Genomic DNA, 20,567 nt, shown 5'->3' with positions numbered 1-20,567 from the left:
ACCTCGAATAACCGGTGCCCCCGCACATTGACTCTGTACCCGTACCCCCTGTATATAGCCTTGCTTGTTATTTTACTGCTGCTGATTGTTACTTTTATTTTCTATTTTCTATTTTTTACTTATCTATTTATTTTCTTAAAACTTCTTAAAGCATTGTTGGTTAAGGGTAGTATTCGGCGCATTTCACAAATACAATTTGATTTGATTTGATTCTTGCAGATCTGGCTAGAAATGAGCGATTTAGCAATAGCTCCATCTAGACGACCTCTGATTGGACCAATCCAATCCCTATCTTCAAGAAGTCCCAAGGTCAGGTGCTAATGTTCAATTTGGAACTGCATTCCTTCCTCAGCTCTTCTTTGAGGTCAGAACTCTCTGTCAATCCCAGATCCATCCAACCTCAGTGAATTCCTCTTGACTCACTGTGAGAAAGTAACGTGTCTCACGGCCAGGAAGGCTCTGGACAACAGTCTTTACCAAAGATGGTGGATAAAGGAAGATAGTTCACTCAGGCCGTTTACCATTGACATTTTTTTGTCAGTTCTGGTCTACTTAACGGGGTGGGTCTCCCATAGACACAAATGCAATAGCAGCTGGGTCTGGTCCACATTAGCTCATTGACTATCTGTATGTCCATTTGGGTCCCCCCAGGACCAGGAAACACTGAGTAAGATGACTTTGGTAATTATGTTACAATTACTGGGATATCCTTACAACATGATAGGAAATGTTTAAAGGTAAATTTGACAACAGGTAGAAAATCAAATTAATGCATTGCCGGGAGAATAAGGGGGAACATTAACTCGTGGAATGTTCTCACTGTGTGAGGCCGGCACAAAGCTGCATCGTCAGTTGTCACACATGCAGAGGGCAGCCAAGGCATATGTGAATCAGACAGTGTCACTTAGAGGTCAATGACATGGCCACCAGGGGGCCTCCCTGCTCCAACAGCACTATTGAGAGCCTGTATAGTCAGCAGTTCATTATCCTATTGTTTTATTAGTCCCTAATCACATTCAACCACAGTTAACTGTATGTGGTGTGTGTGTGTGTGTGTGTGTGTGTGTGTGTGTGTGTGTGTGTGTGTGTGTGTGTGTGTGTGTGTGTGTGTGTGTGTGTGTGTGTGTGTGTGTGTGTGTGTGTGTGTGTGTGTGTGTGTGTACGTGTGTTGAGCCGTCAATCTAAGTGACTTAACATGATCAGGTCTATGGTGTGTTGAGGCCAATGCAAGGAAAACTCACTAAGAAACTCTACCCCTTCTCCTTCAATAAACACAATCTTCAATCTGGAGTCTGGAGACACAGGGTGTTGAAAAGAGGGAGAGCGAGAGAGAGAGAGACATGTAGACAGACAGACAGACAGACATGGGGCAATAAGGAGGAGAGAAAGAATGAAAAGGACAGAAAGAGCGAACATCGAAAACTGTGAAACACTGTTGCCAAACATGGTTGTCTGAGAGTGTGCATAACATGAAATGCAGCTGAGATCTTATTGGTTTTAAATTAATAGGAATGTAATAAACTACATAACAGAACACAAACAAACACAACACCCACATGACACAATTCTGGAAGAATGGCGCCAGAGGGGATTGCTGCCGTTTTACGGGCTCCTAACCAATTGTGATATTTTGTATGTTTTAGACCACCTTTACTCCTCACACAGACACACGTACAAAGCTCTCCCTCAATTTGGCAAATCTGACCATAATTATATTCTCCTGAATCCTTCTTACAAGCAAAAACTAAAGCCGGAAGCACCAGTGACTCAGTCAATAAAGAAATGGTCAAATGACGCAGATGCTAAGGTACAGGACTGTTTTTCTAGCACAGACTGGAATATGTTCCGGGATTCTTCAGATGGCATTGAGGAATACACCACATCAGTCACTGGCTTCATCAATAAGTGCATCGATGACGTCGTACCCACAGTGACCGTATGTACAGACCCCAACCAGAAGCCATGGATTACAGGCAACATCCGCACTGAGCTAAAAGGTAGAGCTGCCGCTTTCAAGTAGCGGGACTCTAACCCGGGCGCTTATAAGAAATCCCGCTATGCCCTCAGACAAACCATCAAACAGGCAAAGAGTCTCCAGGATACAGGACTAAGATTGAATCCTACTACACCGGCTCCAACACTCCATCAGATGTGGCAGGGCTTGGAAACTATTATGGACTACAAAAGGGAAGCACAGCCACGAGCTGCCCAGTGACACGAGTCTACCAGACGAGCTAAATTACTTCAATGCTCGCTTCGAGGCAAGCAACACTGAAGCATGCATGAGAGCATCAGCTGTTCCAGATGACTGTGTGATCACGCTCTCCGTAGCCGATGTATGTAAGACCTTTAAACATTCACAAGGCCTCAGGGCCAGACGTATTACCATGACGGGTACTCTGTGCATGCGCTGACCAACTGGCAAGTGTCTTCACTGACATTTTCAACCTCTCCCTGACTGAGTCTGTAATACCAACATGTTTCAAACAGACCACCATGGTCCCTGTGCCCAAGAACACTATGGTAACCTGCCTAAATGACTACCGACCTGTAGAATTCACGTCTGTAGCCATGAAGTGCTTTGAAAGGCTGGTCATGGCTCACATCAACATCATTATCCCAGAAACCCTAGACCCACTCCAATTTGCATACCACCCCAACAGATCCACAGATAATGCAATCTCAATCGCACTCCACACTGCCCTTTCCCACTTGGACAAAAGGAACACCTACGTGAGAATGCTATTCATTGACTACAGCTCAACGTTCAACACCATAGTGCCCTCAAAGCTCATCACTAAGCTAAGGACCCTGGGACTAAACACCTCCCTCTGCAACTGGATCCTGGACTTCCTGACGGGCTGCCCCCAGGTGGTAAGGGTAGGTAACAACACATCTGCCATGCTGATCCTCAACACGGGTGCCCCTCAGGGGTGCGTGCTATAATTAGATATTTGTTTCCTTACCTTGGAGTGACTGCAATCAGTTTTGTTAAACTAGCTACTACAAACAATTAGCATTTTGGGATCAATTCCCCATGTAAGTCCATCTCCCGGCATGTAAGCCAAACATTTAAATTTCATGCAGTTCTACATTGGATTTCTATGTTTGAACTCTCGTCAGAACACTGAGTCACACATTTAAGTATATTCTACCTCTTAGTGATGTCATTCGGAAACACAATGACAGCTTTCACTGCTATGCGAACACAGCTGTACATTTCAATGAAAAATGGTGAAGCCCCAAAATTCCCTACCCTGGACGCATGTGTTTCAGACATAAGGAAGAGGATGGTGCCAAATATTTTACTTTTTAAACTCGGACAAAACAGAGATGCTAATTCTAGGTCCCAAGAAACAGAGATCTGCTGTTTGATATGACAATCTTGGTTGTACAGTCGTCTCAAATAAAACTGTGAAGGACCTCAGCACTTACTCTGGACATTGATCTCTCTTTTGATGAACATATCAAGATTATTTCAAGGGCAGCTTTTTTTCATTTTTGTAACATTGCAAAAATCTGAAACTTTTTGTCCAAAGATGCAGAAAAGCTAATCCATGCTTTTGTCTCTTCTCGATTAGACTACTGCAATGCTCTACTCTCCAGCTACATGGATAAAGCACTAAATAAACTTCAGTTAGTGCTAAATACGGCTACTAGAATCTTTGACTAGGACAAGTGCTGACTTCAAGATTTTGCTACAAAGCATTACATGCACTTGCTCCTACCTCTCTTTCCGATTTGGTCCTGCCGTACATACCTACACGTCTGCTCACAAGACGCAGGTCTCCTGATTGTCCCTAGAATTTGTAAGCAAACAGCTGAAGGCAGGGCTTTTTCATATAGAGCTACATTTTTATGGAATGGTTTGCCTACCCGTGTGAGAGATGCAGACTCGGTCTCGACCTTTAAGTCTTTACTGAAGACTTATCTCTTTAGTAGGTCCTATGATTGAGTGTAGTCTGGCCCAAGGGTGCGAATGTGAATGACAAGGTACTGGAGCGACGAACCACCCTTGCTATCTCTGCCTGGCCGGCTCCCCTCTCTCCACTGGGATTCTCTGCCTCTGACCCTATTACGGGGGCTGAGTAACTGGCTTACTAGTGCTCTTCCATGCCGTCCCTAGGAGGGGTGCTTGACGTTGTGCCAGGCTTTTTATTCTCGCTATTCTTGACTTGAGTGGTTTGAGTCACTGACGTGATCTTCCTGTCCGGTTTGAGCCCCCTCGGGCTTGTGAGGTGGAGGAGATCTTTGTGCGTTATACTCTGCCTCGTCTCAGGGTAGTAAGTTAAGTCTGTTAATATCCCTTTAGTGGTGTGGGTGCTGGTCTTTGGCAAAGTGGGTGGGGTTATATCCTGCCTGGTTGGATATGGGTAGGGGTATCATCAGACGGGGCGACAGCCCCCCCCCAGTCTGGCTTATCTGGTGTCCTGTGTGAACTTAAGTATGCGCCCCCTAATTCTCCATCTCTCTCTCCCCTCCCGGAGGACATGAGCCCAATAACCATGCCTCAGGACGACCTGGCCTGATGACTTCTGGATGTCCCCGTCCCCAGTCCACCTGGTCATGCTGCTGATCCAGTTTCTGCTGTTCTGGCTGCAGCTATGGAACCATTGTGATTATTAGTTGACCCTGACGGTCATCTACGAACGTTTGAACATCTTGAAGAATGATCTGGCCTTAATAGCAATATACTCTTCAAATCTCCACCCAGCATGGCCAGAAGAGGCCAAGCCTGGTTCCTCTCTAGGTTTCTTCCCGGGTTCCTGCCTTTCTAGGGAGTTGTTCCTTGAAACTGTGCTTCTCCATCTTTATTGCTTACTGTTGGGAGTTTTGAGCTGGGTTTCTGTATAAGCACTTTGACATCTACTGATGTAAAAAGGTCTTTATAAATAATATTGACTGATTGAAGGAAGTAGACTGAATAATAAAAAATGTCACCATTTGTTTTTTCATATATTTAGAGCATGATCAACATTTTTCTGTTTCTATGGATGAAACACACTAAGGTCAAATTACAGAACAAACGTCACACACGCATGCACACACGCACGCACGCACACACACACACACGCACGCACGCACGCACGCACGCACACACGCACGCACACACACACGGACACACACACACGCACACACGCACACACTTCACAGACACAATGGAGCTAGCTGACAGTGCGCGAGTGAACAATGCAAGTGGAATTGAATTAGTCCTGGCGCCGACAGAGATGGCCGCCTCGCTTCGCGTTCCTAGGAAACTATGCAGTTTTTTGTTTTTTTACGTGTTATTTCTTACATTAGTACCCCAGGTCATCTTAGGTTTCATTACATACAGTCGAGAAGAACTACTGAATATAAGATCAGCGTCAACTCACCATCAGTACGACCAAGAATATGTTTTCCGCGACGCGGATCCTGTGTTCTGCCTTACAAACAGGACAACGGAATGGATCGCATGCAGCGACCCAAGGAAACGACTCCGAAAAAGAGGGAAACGTAGCGGTCTTCTGGTCAGACTCAGGACAAGGGCACATCACGCACCACTCCCCAGCATTCTTCTTGCCAATGTCCAGTCTCTTGACAACAAGGTTGATGAAATCCGAGCAAGGGTAGCATTCCAGAGGGACATCAGAGACTGCAACGTTCTCTGCTTCACGGAAACATGGCTTACTGGGAAGACGCTATCCGATGCGGTGCAGCCAACGGGTTTCTCCACGCATCACAGAAACAAACATCTTTCTGGTAAGAAGAGTGGCGGGGGCGTATGCCTCATGACTAACGAGACATGGTGTGATGAAGGAAACATACAGGAACTCAAATCCTTCTGTTCACCTGATTTAGAATTCCTCACAATCAAATGTAGACCGCATTATCTTCCAAGAGAATTCTCTTCGATTATAATCACAGCCGTATATATCCCCCCCCCAAGCAGACACGTCGATGGCTCTGAACGAACTTTATTTTACTCTTTGCAAACTGGAAACCATTTATCCGGAGGCTGCATTCATTGTAGCTGGGGATTTTAACAAAGCTAATCTGAAAACAAGACTCCCTAAATTTTATCAGCATATCGATTGCGCAACCAGGGGTGGTAAAACCCTGGATCACTGTTACTCTAACTTCCGCGACGCATATAAGGCCCTGCCCCGCCCCCCTTTCGGAAAAGCTGACCACGACTCCATTTTGTTGATCCCTGCCTACAGGCAGAAACTGAAACAAGAGGCTCCCACGCTGAGGTCTGTCCAACGCTGGTCAGACCAAGCTGACTCCACACTCCAAGACTGCTTCCATCACGTGGACTGGGACATGTTTCGTATTGCGTCAGATAAAAATATTGACGAATACGCTGATTCGGTGTGCGAGTTCATTAGAACATGCATGTGGCAGGGTCTACAGTCAATCACGGACTACAAGAAGAAACCCAGCCCAGTCACGGACGAGGATGTCTTGCCCGCCAGGCAGACTAAATAACTTTTTTGCCCGCTTTGAGGACAATACAGTGCCACTGACACGGCCTGCAACGAAAACATGCGGTCTCTCCTTCACTGCAGCCGATGCAGCCGAGGTGAGTAAGACATTTAAACGTGTTAACCCTCGCAAGGCTGCAGGCCCAGACGGCATCCCCAGCCGCGCCCTCAGAGCATGCGCAGACCAGCTGGCCGGTGTGTTTACGGACATATTCAATCAATCCCTATACCAGTCTGCTGTTCCCACATGCTTCAAGAGGGCCACCATTGTTCCTGTTCCCAAGAAAGCTAAGGTAACTGAGCTAAACGACTACCGCCCCGTAGCACTCACTTCCGTCATCATGAAGTGCTTTGAGAGACTAGTCAAGGACCATATCACCTCCACCCTACCTGACACCCTAGACCCACTCCAATTTGCTTACCGCCCAAATAGGTCCACAGACGATGCAATCTCAACCACACTGCACACTGCCCTAACCCACCTGGACAAGAGGAATACCTATGTGAGAATGCTGTTCATCGACTACAGCTCGGCATTCAACACCATAGTACCCTCCAAGCTCGTCATCAAGCTCGAGACCCTGGGTCTCGACCCCGCCCTGTGCAACTGGGTACTGGACTTCCTGACGGGCCGCCCCCAGGTGGTGAGGGTAGGCAACAACATCTCCTCCCCGCTGATCCTCAACACGGGGCCCCACAAGGGTGCGTTCTGAGCCCTCTCCTGTACTCCCTGTTCACCCACGACTGCGTGGCCACGCACGCCTCCAACTCAATCATCAAGTTTGCGGACGACACAACAGTGGTAGGCTTGATTACCAACAACGACGAGACGGCCTACAGGGAGGAGGTGAGGGCACTCGGAGTGTGGTGTCAGGAAAATAACCTCACACTCAACGTCAACAAAACTAAGGAGATGATTGTGGACTTCAGGAAACAGCAGAGGGAACACCCCCTATCCACATCGATGGAACAGTAGTGGAGAGGGTAGCAAGTTTTAAGTTCCTCGGCATACACATCACAGACAAACTGAATTGGTCCACTCACACTGACAGCGTCGTGAAGAAGGCGCAGCAGCGCCTCTTCAACCTCAGGAGGCTGAAGAAATTCGGCTTGTCACCAAAAGCACTCACAAACTTCTACAGATGCACAATCGAGAGCATCCTGGCGGGCTGTATCACCGCCTGGTACGGCAACTGCTCCGCCCTCAACCGTAAGGCTCTCCAGAGGGTAGTGAGGTCTGCACAACGCATCACCGGGGCAAACTACCTGCCCTCCAGGACACCTACACCACCCGATGTTACAGGAAGGCCATAAAGATCATCAAGGACATCAACCACCCGAACCACTGCCTGTTCACCCCGCTATCATCCAGAAGGCGAGGTCAGTACAGGTGCATCAAAGCTGGGACCGAGAGACTGAAAAACAGCTTCTATCTCAAGGCCATCAGACTGTTAAACAGCCACCACTAACATTGAGTGGCTGTTGCCAACACACTGTCATTGACACTGACCCAACTCCAGCCACTTTAATAATGGGAATTGATGGGAAATAATGTAAATATATCACTAGCCACTTTAAACAATGCTACCTTATATAATGTTACTTACCCTACATTATTCATCTCATATGCATACGTATATCCTGTACTCTACATCATCGACTGCATCCTTATGTAATACATGTATCACTAGCCACTTTAACTATGCCACTTTGTTTACTTTGTCTACATACTCATCTCATATGTATATACTGTACTCGATACCATCTACTGTATGCTGCTCTGTACCATCACTCATTCATATATCCTTATGTACATATTCTTTATCCCCTTACACTGTGTATAAGACAGTAGTTTTGGAATTGTTAGTTAGATTACTTGTTGGTTATCACTGCATTGTCGGAACTAGAAGCACAAGCATTTCGCTACACTCGCATTAACATCTGCTAACCATGTGTATGTGACAAATAAAATTCGATTTGATTTGATTTGATTTGATTTGACCCGAAAATGCCAAGGAGAGAGGAGCAGCACGGGCCTCATGACAAGGACTTCCAGTTTGGCTGTGATTCTGCATTCCCTTCCGTAGGCTCTGATTGGCCAGATCGAGATGGATTGAATGTGAGTGGGGCTTTCTCATTAATATTGGCATTTTGGAAGTCATTTTAGGAATGCAAGAATGGCAATTAGGGAGTGCGTTGTATGTTTTGATGCCGGTGACAAATTGAAGTCGTAGTGACATTTTCTAACCCATTGTACGCTGTATGACACATGATATGTCATACAGTGATTTGAATGGTGTCAGATGTCTTTTCTCCTCTCAATTTAATTCTACTCAATCAGCTGTATTGGCATGATCGGCATCTTACTTACATTGCCAAAGCAAGAGCACAAGAACAAATGAAATCAACATAGTGATTAACAGTAGTAATACTGTTGAAGTAATACTCTTTCCATCCCCCCTCTCTCTCTCTCTCTCTGTCTTTCTCTCTGTTTCTCTCTCTCTCTCTCTCTCTCTCTCTCTCTCTCTCTGTCTTTCTCTCTGTTTCTCTCTCTCTCTCTCTCTCTCTCTCTCTCTCTCTCTCTGTCTTTCTCTCTGTTTCTCTCTCTCTCTCTGTCTTTCTCTCTGTTTCTCTCTCTCTCTCTCTCTGTCTCTCTCTCTGTTTCTCTCTGTTTTCTCTCTCTCTCTCTCTCTCTCTCTCTCTCTCTGTCTTTCTCTCTGTTTCTCTCTATCCCTCAGCACATTAGACTTCTACAACAGGATGTCAGTGAGTCGTCATGGCACAAAGGCTGGATGGGGAGGCTCTGACCCGCATGTTCTCTCTCACCGTGTCTATCTTTGCCATTGGGGGTCTACTGGGATCCCTCATGGTGGGCATGCTGGTCACCAGGTGAGACCCTCACACACTCCCCATACACACACTCCCTGTGACTCACAGTCCTATACAGGGTTTACACAGGATGATTCCACCATAATGTATTGGGTTTCATAAGTCAACTATTCTCTGCTCCCCATTCGAGACGGTGTACATCTGTATTTACATCTTTGTATGTGTAATGCATGTTGTTAGAATGGACCCAACGAAAGGGAAGACATGACTAGATTTGGAAAGTCCTGTCCTTTGAAGACCTTTGATTTGGTTTTGGTCAATGGCTAAGCCCTCCAGACTCTGCAGCTGCAGGTTGGCTGTTGGCCAATTGACATGAACAGCCTCAGAGACACACTGCAGCATCTGGAGCTCTGGGCAATGGCACCCTGCCTGGCACTCTGAGCCTCTCACATATACACACACCACTGAGGGCATTAGATTGTGCCTCCATCTATCACCCCTGAGTGACCTTCTGCCCTCTGACCCTAGAGATGACTCTGTCCTGGCTCCCTTGGTCTCCTCTGCCCTTCAGAGTACACAATGTCCGTCCTGTCTGCCTTTCAGAGTGCATAGTGTTTACTTACCCTGTGCCCTTTAGAGTTGTAACTCTTTGTACAAGCTACCAATGTTCCCTCTCTTTTTTTCCGGCACTGAGTGTATTTCTGTGCAACTTCCGGCTCGTGTTTACTGTGAACACAGCCTGTACCCGCTTTAAGTTACATTGTTTAGTTTTTTTTATAGTTTTTTTGTGTATGTACTTTGTACCCCTTTTACGTGATATCTAATTGGTAGTTACAATCTTGTCCCATCACTGCAACTCCCGTACAGACTCAGGAGAGGCGAAGGTCGAGAGCCATGCTTCCTCCGAAACACGGCCCCGCCAAGCCGCACTGCTTCTTGACACATAGCTCGCTTAACCAATGTGTCGGAAACACCGTACAGCTGCGACCAAAGTCAGCGTACATGCGCCCGGTCTGCCACAAGGAGTCGCTAGAGCGCAATGGGACAAGGACATCCCAGCTGGCCAAACCCACCCCTAACCCGGAGGACGCTGGGACAATTGTGCGCCACCTCATGGGTCTCCCAGTTGCGTCCGGCTGCGACACATTCTGGGATCGAACCCGGGTCTGTAGTGACGACTCTAGAGATGCAGTGCCATAGTTCGCTGCGTATTTGCGTATAGGCCTACTGCAGCTCTGATTGGTTATGGCGCACCGGTCTGTGTAGAATACGGTCCTACTCCGATGCGCTCTGCCTACAACAAAATCTCTTGCATAGTTAGTTTTGCAAAATAAGTTTGCATAGTTTATTTTGTTATGTTGCATTGAAAGTGGTTAATTTTGCTTTATTTCGATCACAATTCCCACAGTAAAGGGAAACGTTGATAGTGTTAATTAAGGATCTAACCCTTTTTTTCCCCGATTTTTGCCTAAAATGACATACCCAAATCTAACTGCCTGTAGCTCAGGACCTGAAGCAAGGATATGTATATTCTTGTTACCATTTGAAAGGAAACACCTTTGAAATGTTTGGAAATGTGAAATGAATGTAGGAGAATATAACACATTATATCTGGTAAAAGATAACACAAGGAAAAAAAACATGCAAGAGAAAGGCCATAATGTATTATTCCAGCCGCGACACAACTTAGATTTTGGCCACTAGATGTCAGCAGTGTATGCGCAAAGTTTTAGACTGATCAAATGAACCATTGCATATATGTTCAAATGTTGTATCAAGACTGCACCAATGTGCCTTAATGGTTTATTAATACATTTTTCAAGTTCATAATTGTGCACTCTCCTCAAACAAGAGCAGGGTATTATTTCACCTCAATAGCTACTGAAAAATGGACAGTGCAGTTAGATTAACAAGAATTTAAGCTTTCTGCCCATATCAGATATGTCTTTGTCCTGGGAAATGTTCATGTTACTTACAATCTCATGTTAATCACATTAGCCTACCTTAGCATAACCATCCCGTTGGGGGGACACCGATCCTGTAGAGGTTTTAACTAACAGGGTAAACTCTAGAAAGTTGAGTGAACTTCACAGGGGCTGATGTTTCTTCTGCTCAGCAGTCCAGGTGTAGCTGCGCGGCTTAGATGGAAGATTGCGGTACATTTGCTCTGTCCCCTCTGCACTGTACACTACCTGTCCCCTATACATAGTAGTCTGGCCCAAGGGTGCGAATGTGAACGACAAGCTACAAGCTACTGGAGCAAACTCGGGTCTGTAGTGACGCCTCTAGCGATGCAGTGCCATAGTCCGCTGCGTATTTGCGTATAGTCCTACTGCAGCTCTGATTGGTTATGGCGGAACTCTGATTGGTTATGGGGCACCACACCATTGGAGTGCTGTCAGTGCCCTCTCTGTGCCCTCTGCCCAACTCTTTAAATATTTTTTGGTATTCAGTGCTGGCTTAGATCTCATTTATCTGAAGCATTCAAACGATCTCACTGGACATTTATATGCTAATGAAAGAGAACCATTTACGAGCACAGGTAGGAGCTGATCAAGTTCATCACCCAGCAGTGTTTTATGGGTGATCAGAACTCTCCACATCCTCCTTGACTGTATATTGGGGGGAGACTTTACTACTCTGTCATAAAACGAATATACGTACGCCTGCTATTGCATCTGGTCCGTGTGCTTTTATGAACTGCTTGTGCAAATGCATAAATACAACAGTTTTGGGTTTGGTACATTAATTAGCTGGCTCTGATAATCTAAGCGTTTTAATGGTGGACGGCCAACCATAGCTTGTGTGTGTGTGTGTGTGTGTGTGTGTGTGTGTGTGTGTGTGTGTGTGTGTGTGTGTGTGTGTGTGTGTGTGTGTGTGTGTGTGTGTGTGTGTGTGTGTTTGTGCGTGTGTGCATGTGTATGTAGGAAAGGCACGGTGGTGAACTCGACGGTGTTGGTGTTCATCACTGGATCACTCATGGACTTCAGAAGGATCTGTAGCTCTCCAGAGATGGTCGTCTTTGGCCGCTTTGTCACGGGGATCCACTCCGTTACAAACAAACCAGTGTGTCCACTCAATGAGAGGGGTGATGTTCAGGGCTGAGAGTTTGAGTTAAGATTAGGATAAGGGTCAAGGTTCAATCAGTCAGAAATCTACACATATAAACGTTGCACAGTATCTGGATAAAGTTACAGATGTTGCAATGAACAGAAGGTGAGTGTTTGCTCACTGCTGTCTGTTTTCTTGATTTCAGACTGGGGGAAAAAACATCCCCGTTGTCATTGTTGTGTTTCATTGTGTAGGTACCTCTCTGAGTGTGATGCCATGAACATGGGGGGGAGATAGCGGCTAAGAACTTGCGTGGTGAGGTCTTCTCGGCCCAGATCCTGGGTCTACACAAACTTCTGGGAATGGCACGCCAAAGACCAATTCAAGGAAAAACATTCAACTTTAAACGTGGCGTTCATATGCTTAGAGAACCATATGTTTAGTCATGTATATGTGTTCATCTGCAGTGTCATTGACATTGAATGGTGAAATTGTTTTCAATGGTTTAGGTATCGCATATTTTGGGCTACATGTGGATGATATGTTAGTGACACGTGTTGTCATGGTTACAGGAGGAGCCCCGGACCCTGTTCCTCTCGCTGGTGGTGGTAACCACCTTCATCCAGCTGATGCTGTTGCCATGGTTTCCGGAGAGCCCCAATACATGCTGTTTGAGAAGCACAATGTCTACGCCACCATTGCAGGTCAGAATGCTTGACTCCATTGGGACAAGGTCACATACTTAGTGTCTGAATAGTGTGAATCCTGTAACCTCATGGCTGTGTTAATTTCCTGTGTCAATCTTGTTGTTCTAGTCATGTGCCAACATCTTTAGTCAACCGTGAATATTAATTTTCCTTGGGTCAGTGTTGTAACTTCCTGTTTTATTTCCTACATCAGCATTGAAAACCAAGTGAAACATCCAGTTGGAGATTATTATTTTAGTCAGTCAAGAACAAATTCTTCTTTTCAATGATGGCCTAGGAACAGTGAGTTAACTGCCTTGTTCAGGGGCAGAAGGACAGATTTGTACCTTGTCAGCTCAGGGATTCAATCTTGCAACCTTTCAGTTACTAGTCCAATGCTCTAACCACTAGGCTACCTGCCGCCCCAGATTGAGGAGATGCAGGAGGAGGAGCGCTCTCTGTTGTCGGTGGAGACTGTGTCGGTATGGTGCCCGATACTGGATCCGTCTATGCGATCGCATTTGCTCATTGATGTGTTCCTCAACATTGGCATGCAGCTCTCCGGCAGCGACGCTGTCAGAATACTCAGCTGTTTGCTATAGTGCTCCTCTCCTTCCCTCACGCCTATAGCCCTTTCTGTTACTCTTTGTCCTCTTTGTTAGCAATCCTTGCCCTTTCTCTACCTCAACCACTTTCACCCATCATTTACACCCTCCTCACACTCTCATTTGCATGTCCTTCCCTCGCTCTCTCATCCTCTCTCTCCTACACTCCCCCTTTCTTCCTCTTATCCCTCTCTCACCCTCTTCTCCCTTTCTCCCGATCTCCTCCCACTCGTACCTTCTTCCTTCTCTCACCCATACTCCTCACCCATACTCACCCATACCCACCACAGTCGGGCCCACTACACCAAGAGGCTCAGTTGAAAGGCAGACTAAATATTGCCTAATCTTTTAGAAGCCTCGTGATCGTGTGGTAAGAGCCCAAAACTACGAGTCATCAATGAACAGCGATTTGATTAGCTAAATCCCTTCCTGAATTATGCTACTGAGATGCTTTCATTATTCAAATCATTACCAGAGGACTGGGGCCAACAAGTGCACATTTTACTCATCAGAGCTGGACTCATTAGAAGCCTCATCTCTGCAATGTATTTTTAGCAGCTAATTAGCTTTGGCAATCTATTTGAAACACAGGGAGTGAGGATGAAGATGGTGGTGGTGATGATGATGATGTTATCAGACAGATACCAGAGGTGAGCTGTAAGTTAAGTGGAGGTGACAAGTGGCAGGTCTTGTCACCGTTCTGTGTGCGCAACAGGATAGAGGAGTGTATTTGTGTGTTTAATGGGAGTGTATACCTGTGTGTGTTGGTTTCTCACTATCTCCGTCTGTTCCTCATGCTGATTACCCCCCGTGTCTAGAGTCAACCTCCCCCACAGCCCCAAATTGAATTGAAATTGAATGTGAGTGGTTGTCCACTGTTACACTCTGCCCATGCTGTGCCCATGCTGTGCCACCTGTGCCCATGCCACTCAAGCCCAAATGTGTCTGTCTCTCTCTTGCAGCTCTGGTTCTATACCAACAACATCTTTGAGAATGCTGGCATCCCAGCCCCAGTGATCCAGTACACTACAGTTGGTACAGGAGTGGGTACAGGAGCCGTCGAGATCATCGCTGACCTCACTGGCGTGAGTCTATGAGTCATGAGAACGGTTGTTAGTTTGCGCTGTCACAGTTTTCTCTCTTAATGGTCCTGTTATTAATGTTTCGTTGCTTTCCGTCTCTTTGTACAGTATCTCGTGTTTCTCTCTCTCGTTCTAGTGTTTTACAATAGAGAATCTGGGCCTTTCCTCATCTGGGAGTTTCTAGTCATGGGATTCTGCTGTGCTTGGATCACTCTCTCCCTCATTTTTATGTGTGTGTGTGTGGGGGTGGGGGGGGGGGGTGCACTGCATTCGTGTATTTACTACATTCATTTCCTCCTTGCGATACGACAGAGTACTTTATAATATCTGATTAATCAATCCCATTTATTTCATAAAGCCATTTTTACATCAGCAGTTTTAACAAAGTGCTTTACAGATACCCAGCCTAAAACCCCAAAGAGCAAGCAATGCAGAGGCAGAAGCACAGCGTCTAGGGGAACCTCCCTGGAAGGCAGGAACCTAGGAAGAAACCTAGAGAGGAACCAGGCTCCGAGGGGTGGCCAGTCTTTATCTGGCTGTACTGGGTAGAGATTAAAGAGTGGCCAACTATGATAGAAACATCATGGAATATACTGACTAAGTGAGGTCATGGCAAACTTACTTCTTCTACTTCACTATGCTTACAGGTTCACTTACCGTTCATGCCTTATGTCAGTGTTGGATGTGTGATCCTGTGTCATTACTTGTTTCTGCATTAGGCAAGGTGAGCTGCGTTCTTCTACATACTTTATCTTACTTTAAGTTTCCATTCATTTGAGCCGAAAACACACACACACACACACACACACACACAGGCTTCATACAGGGAGACACCGGGGCGGGTGGCTTACCCGATTTGCTGGTGTCCGACCCCTGGTGCACTTTGCTGCTCTGTAAGGAAATGGCGCCCTCTGGAGGTCAAAGTTGAGCGGTTGTAAATGCAGCCAATGGCCCTGCTCTAAACTCCCAATTATCTGCCTGTGTGATGATGACGTTTACATCCCCTGTATAAGAGACAAATGAGTGAGTGTTCTGTAGAGAGATGTATGCAGCCTGTGATGTATGTAGGTACAGTCCCACCTACACCCCCCTTTGGTCCTTAGTGGATTGGCTCATTCTGTTTGGGATCCTGTCAATAATTAAGCCTCCTCGCGCCTCATTGGTCAGAAACATGATGTATGCTGCCGCTCAAGAGCAAATCAAGATGAATAATGAATCGTTTGCCTAACTCCTCATCAGTCGAAAAGCGTTATCCCTCCGCCACCCACAACAATCAGGCACAAATAATTATGCACAAATAGTGCTGCCTTGACTCATGTTCATTCATAGGGTCATTAGCGGTGCAGTGACACAAGGCGTTGCATAGTCATCACTTGTGACCAGACGTTATGAGACAGTCCACATCCGGTGACACTTTATATACCTAAAGCATTCATGACACCTTTATGAAACCAGTCATCACACCCTTTAATGAATGTTGCAGTATCATTCATACAACATTCAGAACACATTTATGAAACCAGTCATCACACCCTTTAATGAATGTTGCAGTATCATTCATACAACATTCAGAACACATTTATGAAACCAGTCATCACACCCTTTAATGAATGTTGCAGTATCATTCATACACCATTCAGAACACATTTATTCGACAGAATTCATAAAGGGTCTTTCTAAATACAAGTCCCTTTACATTATGGCGCAAAAAAGTTTCTTTGTGTAAAGAAAATCAAGATTGTGTTAGCCTGCTTGAGATAAAGGCAAGACATTCGTTTGTGGAGCTAATACAAGTCTTCAGATCTCAGCTAAGGTTGCTTGTTACAATGTCAAACAATTGCTCAGATGCCATCCAGACCTGGGTTTAAATAGTTTGCTTGAGCCTGAGCGTTTGCTTGAGCCTGAGCGTTTGCTTGAGCCTGAGCGTTTGCTTGAGCCTACCTGGAATGCCAGATGGGCAGGTAGGGTTTGCACTTTTGAGACTATTCCATTGATTCCATTGCACCAGGCGAGCTCAATCAAGCACAGCTAGCTTATCTATTTGAAAGATGCCTACACCCAGAGCTGGTGCCATTTCCTACTGCCATTGTGACTTTGAGCAAAACATTTAACCCCTAAACTGCTGCAAGGGTAATGCTTTAAGGCTGACCCTGTGCTGCTCCCAGCCTGTTGCGTGAATAGTGTGTCAGGGGTTTGGTAATGTGACAGTAAATATAAATATTTCCATTTTACAATGGGATGAAAACATTTTTATTCAAGGGGACTTTTATTTTGAAAACTCCTTATGAATGATGTTGAATAAATGTGTTATGAAGATTATGAATGATACTGCATCACTCATAAAGGTGTTATGACTGGTGTTATGTATACCCCACACATTAAGCTCTTCTTAAAGCCAATTTACCCTCGCACTCTCCAGAGGGAATCCCCTGTCAGTTTGTTTACATAATGTGTGTTTGTATGTAGACTGTAAGTATAGGTTGAATGTGTGTGTGTGTGTGCAGTGTACTAACGGCTAGTGTATGTATTGTAGCGGGCATTCCTTTGCTGATCACGGCGGAGCTGTTAAAACACTCTTCACAGTGGCCTTCACAGTGGCCTTCACAGTGGCCTTCACAGACCTCTGTCCTCACTTAACTTGACCTGGCTGCGCCCCTACTTAACGTGGCAGCATCAGGGTCGCTGCCGTAAAAACTTCAGGTGCCACCACCTGCCGTTGTGCTCTTGAGCATGGCACCGAAACCCCAACCTGCTCCAGTGTCTCTGCAGTGCAGCTGATACTGTGTTACTCCAGCCTCTAGTGGGTGTATGTGTGTTGTCCGCGAGGTGCTATTCTACTGTGCATGTCCTCAGCATTGCACTGCTTCTTCCTTACATGCCTTTACTTGACATGGCTTTGGCCCCCCACCCAGCATGTCCTCGGTCCAGACTCAACATGGCTTTGGCCCCCCACCCAGCATGTCCTCGGTCCAGACTCAACATGGTGTCTTATCTAGCATGGTGTCTACCCTCACCCAGTATGGTCAATGCCTTTGTTCATCAGGACAGTAGGTTTGTTTTGGTTGTCCTAAATTGCTTACTCTCAAAAAACCACAAATCAGGGCAAAAGCACTATGAACATTCTTATCTAGCCCGTCCCTCCCTGGTGTCAGATGTCCGCTGGGTCCTACTGCTACCTGGTGTCACTACAGACACCCTGATTCGATTGAAGGCTGTAACACAACCGGCCGTGATTGGGAGTAAATTAATGACGCAAATCAGGGATGGGCAACTTTTGTTGGCCCCGCGGGTCAGTTTCCCCCCCCCTAAAAAATGTTTTACGGAAGTCAGTTAGGGTCTCAACTTACTGTTGAGAGTTAGAATAGTAGAATACACAAGGTGCAAGTTCGAAATTTGTGCATCCGCAGTTTTTCGCTTATGTCAGTCACTGACAGCCACTCAATGAACCCATGTAAGCTAAAAACACATTTGATTGGTAAGTTAGTTTAGTCAGCTATCTAAACTTGTAGTAATCATGGTCGAATTACAGACCAATTGATTTTGTAAGTCACTCTCAGACATAAGTTATGGCAAAATGTAGACAAGTACAGGGAATTAGCTGTAAAACTGCTCATTTTTCTCTCCACCTAATAGCAAAATGTGTAGAATTGCATCCCAAAAATTGCCCCCAACAAAATTTTGCTTAGAGCCCCCAGAAGGCTCTGAATGCCTGTGTGAGTATGGATGTGGGTATGCAGACCCACGAGCCACTGAGGCCCCTCACGATGAGTTTTTGTGGCCCCACACCCATCAAAGTTGCCCATCCCTGATGTAAATTATAAATAAAATACTTTGGTCGGTGAAATCCAGGAGAGACGTTAACATGTGTTTTAGTCATTGGAATCAAACACAGAACATGATGTATGGATTTTGGAAATGTACTTTTGGGGTTTGAGGTTGTTTGGAATGTGTTACCACGAGTACTGTTTCTAGTGCTCGTGTGCATCATACTAAACTTCCCTGGCAAGCTCTGCAGATGTACTGCACATGTGTCTGCCTCCTAGACAGCTCTCTAGCAAGGCAAAAAGAGACAGAGGTTAGCCCCCACTGACTGACTCCTGCTTGGCTCTATAACCTGTGGACTTGTGCCTTTTCATTTACAAAGTGAATCCCCCAGACAGGGTGAACTATTTCACTGTGATACAACACATGATGGAGTTCCTGTCTCCCCACAGGATGTTCAGAGGCAACAACCTCTGTCTAATTAGCAGTAGAGGAATCTACTGTGTCTCAGCTGGCAGGGCAGACTCCCAACTCTGACACCCAGTGGCCAGAAAGAGAAGCGACATTATAGTTCTGTAGTATGCTGTGGCTGTGGGAGGGCTGTAGTCTACCTTAAAACTAGTACACAACAGTACTATATTCTTACCGACATCACTACATGTTCATATGTACTTTCTCACTTCTACTGCAAAATCTCACTCAAACACAAGCACATATGTCTTGGATACAAACACACTACAGTACACACACAAACACAGCTCTCTCTCTCTCTCTGCAGCAGTGTAATTAATAGCAGCAGCACTGTCATCACAAGCTCTGTGGGAAGCCTTATTGCAGTGTGTCCCTGTGGCCTGCCGCTGACGGATGTGTGTGTCGCCGTGACTCCCTTGACGCGCTACTGTCATGGCCGCTGATGGCATTAAAGTGCAGGCAACACAGTGACAAATGCCCGTTATCAGTGAATGAGGCCGGTGACAAATGGAAGGGGCGCTCCATGGCCAGCCCTGTCATGGCATAATAAAAAAAGATTGATGAGTCCCCCACACAGCTCTGCTAATTCGATTTAGGCCGCTCTCGCTGGCTCCAATTAAGAGAGGAAGGAGGAGAGGTAGCTAGGTGGAGGGAAAGAGAGATAGGTGGAAGGAGGAGAGGTAACTACGTGGATAGAGAGAGACAGCAGCACCTAGATCTTCTGCATAGATTCTGTCAGACCTGGGCCCTAACAATAAATCTCAAAAAAATAATGGTGTTCCAAAAAAGGTCCAGTTACCAGGACCACCAAACTATAAAAGTATCGCGCGTGAACATACACCATTAACAATGAACAATTACACACAAAGACATGATGGGGAACAGAGGACTAAATACATGTAGATTGATTGGGGAATGAAAACCAGGTGTGTACGAAACAAGACAAAACAAATGGACAAATGAAAAATGGATCGGCGATGGCTAGAAAGCCGGCGACGTCGATCGCCGAATGCCGCCCGAACAAGGAGAGAAGCAGACTTCGGCGGAAGTCGTTACACACACATACAAATTCCATCTACACACCGTTGCCCTAGAGTACACAAAAACTATACATACCTCGGCCTAAACATCAGCGCCACAGGTAACTTCCACAAAGCTGTGAACGATCTGAGAGACGAGGCAAGAACGGCCTTCTTTGCCATCAAAAGGAACATAAAATTTGACATACAAATTAGGATCTGGCTAAAAATCTGTTATAGAACCCATTGCCCTTTTATGGATTGTGAGATCTGGGGTCAGCTCACCAATCTCACCAAATGGGACAAACACCAAATTGAGACTCTGCATGTAGAATTCTGCAAAAATATCCTCTGTACACAACGTAAAATATTAAAAAAATGCATGCAGAGCAGAATTAGGCCGATACCCACCAATGATCAAAATCCAGAAAAAAGACGTTCAATTCTACAACCACTTAAAAGGAAGTGATTCCCAAAACTTCCATAACAAAGCCATCACCTACAGAGAGAAGAACCTGGAGAAGAGTCCCCTAAGCAAGCTGGTCCTGGGGCTCTGTTCACAAACAGAGCACCAGGACAGCAACACAATTATACC

General features: G+C 45.8%; 1 pseudogene; it reads left to right on the top strand.

Annotated features, from left to right (window-relative positions):
- Positions 1 to 17,357, top strand: part of LOC115113875 (solute carrier family 2, facilitated glucose transporter member 5-like) — a 29,025-nt pseudogene extending 11,668 nt beyond the window's left edge.
- The last annotated feature ends 3,210 nt before the right edge of the window (positions 17,358 to 20,567 follow it).

This window comes from Oncorhynchus nerka, linkage group LG28, assembly GCF_034236695.1.
Source record: "Oncorhynchus nerka isolate Pitt River linkage group LG28, Oner_Uvic_2.0, whole genome shotgun sequence".
Taxonomy (NCBI): Eukaryota; Metazoa; Chordata; class Actinopteri; order Salmoniformes; family Salmonidae; genus Oncorhynchus; species Oncorhynchus nerka.
This window is presented reverse-complemented; position numbering and strand designations above follow the sequence as displayed.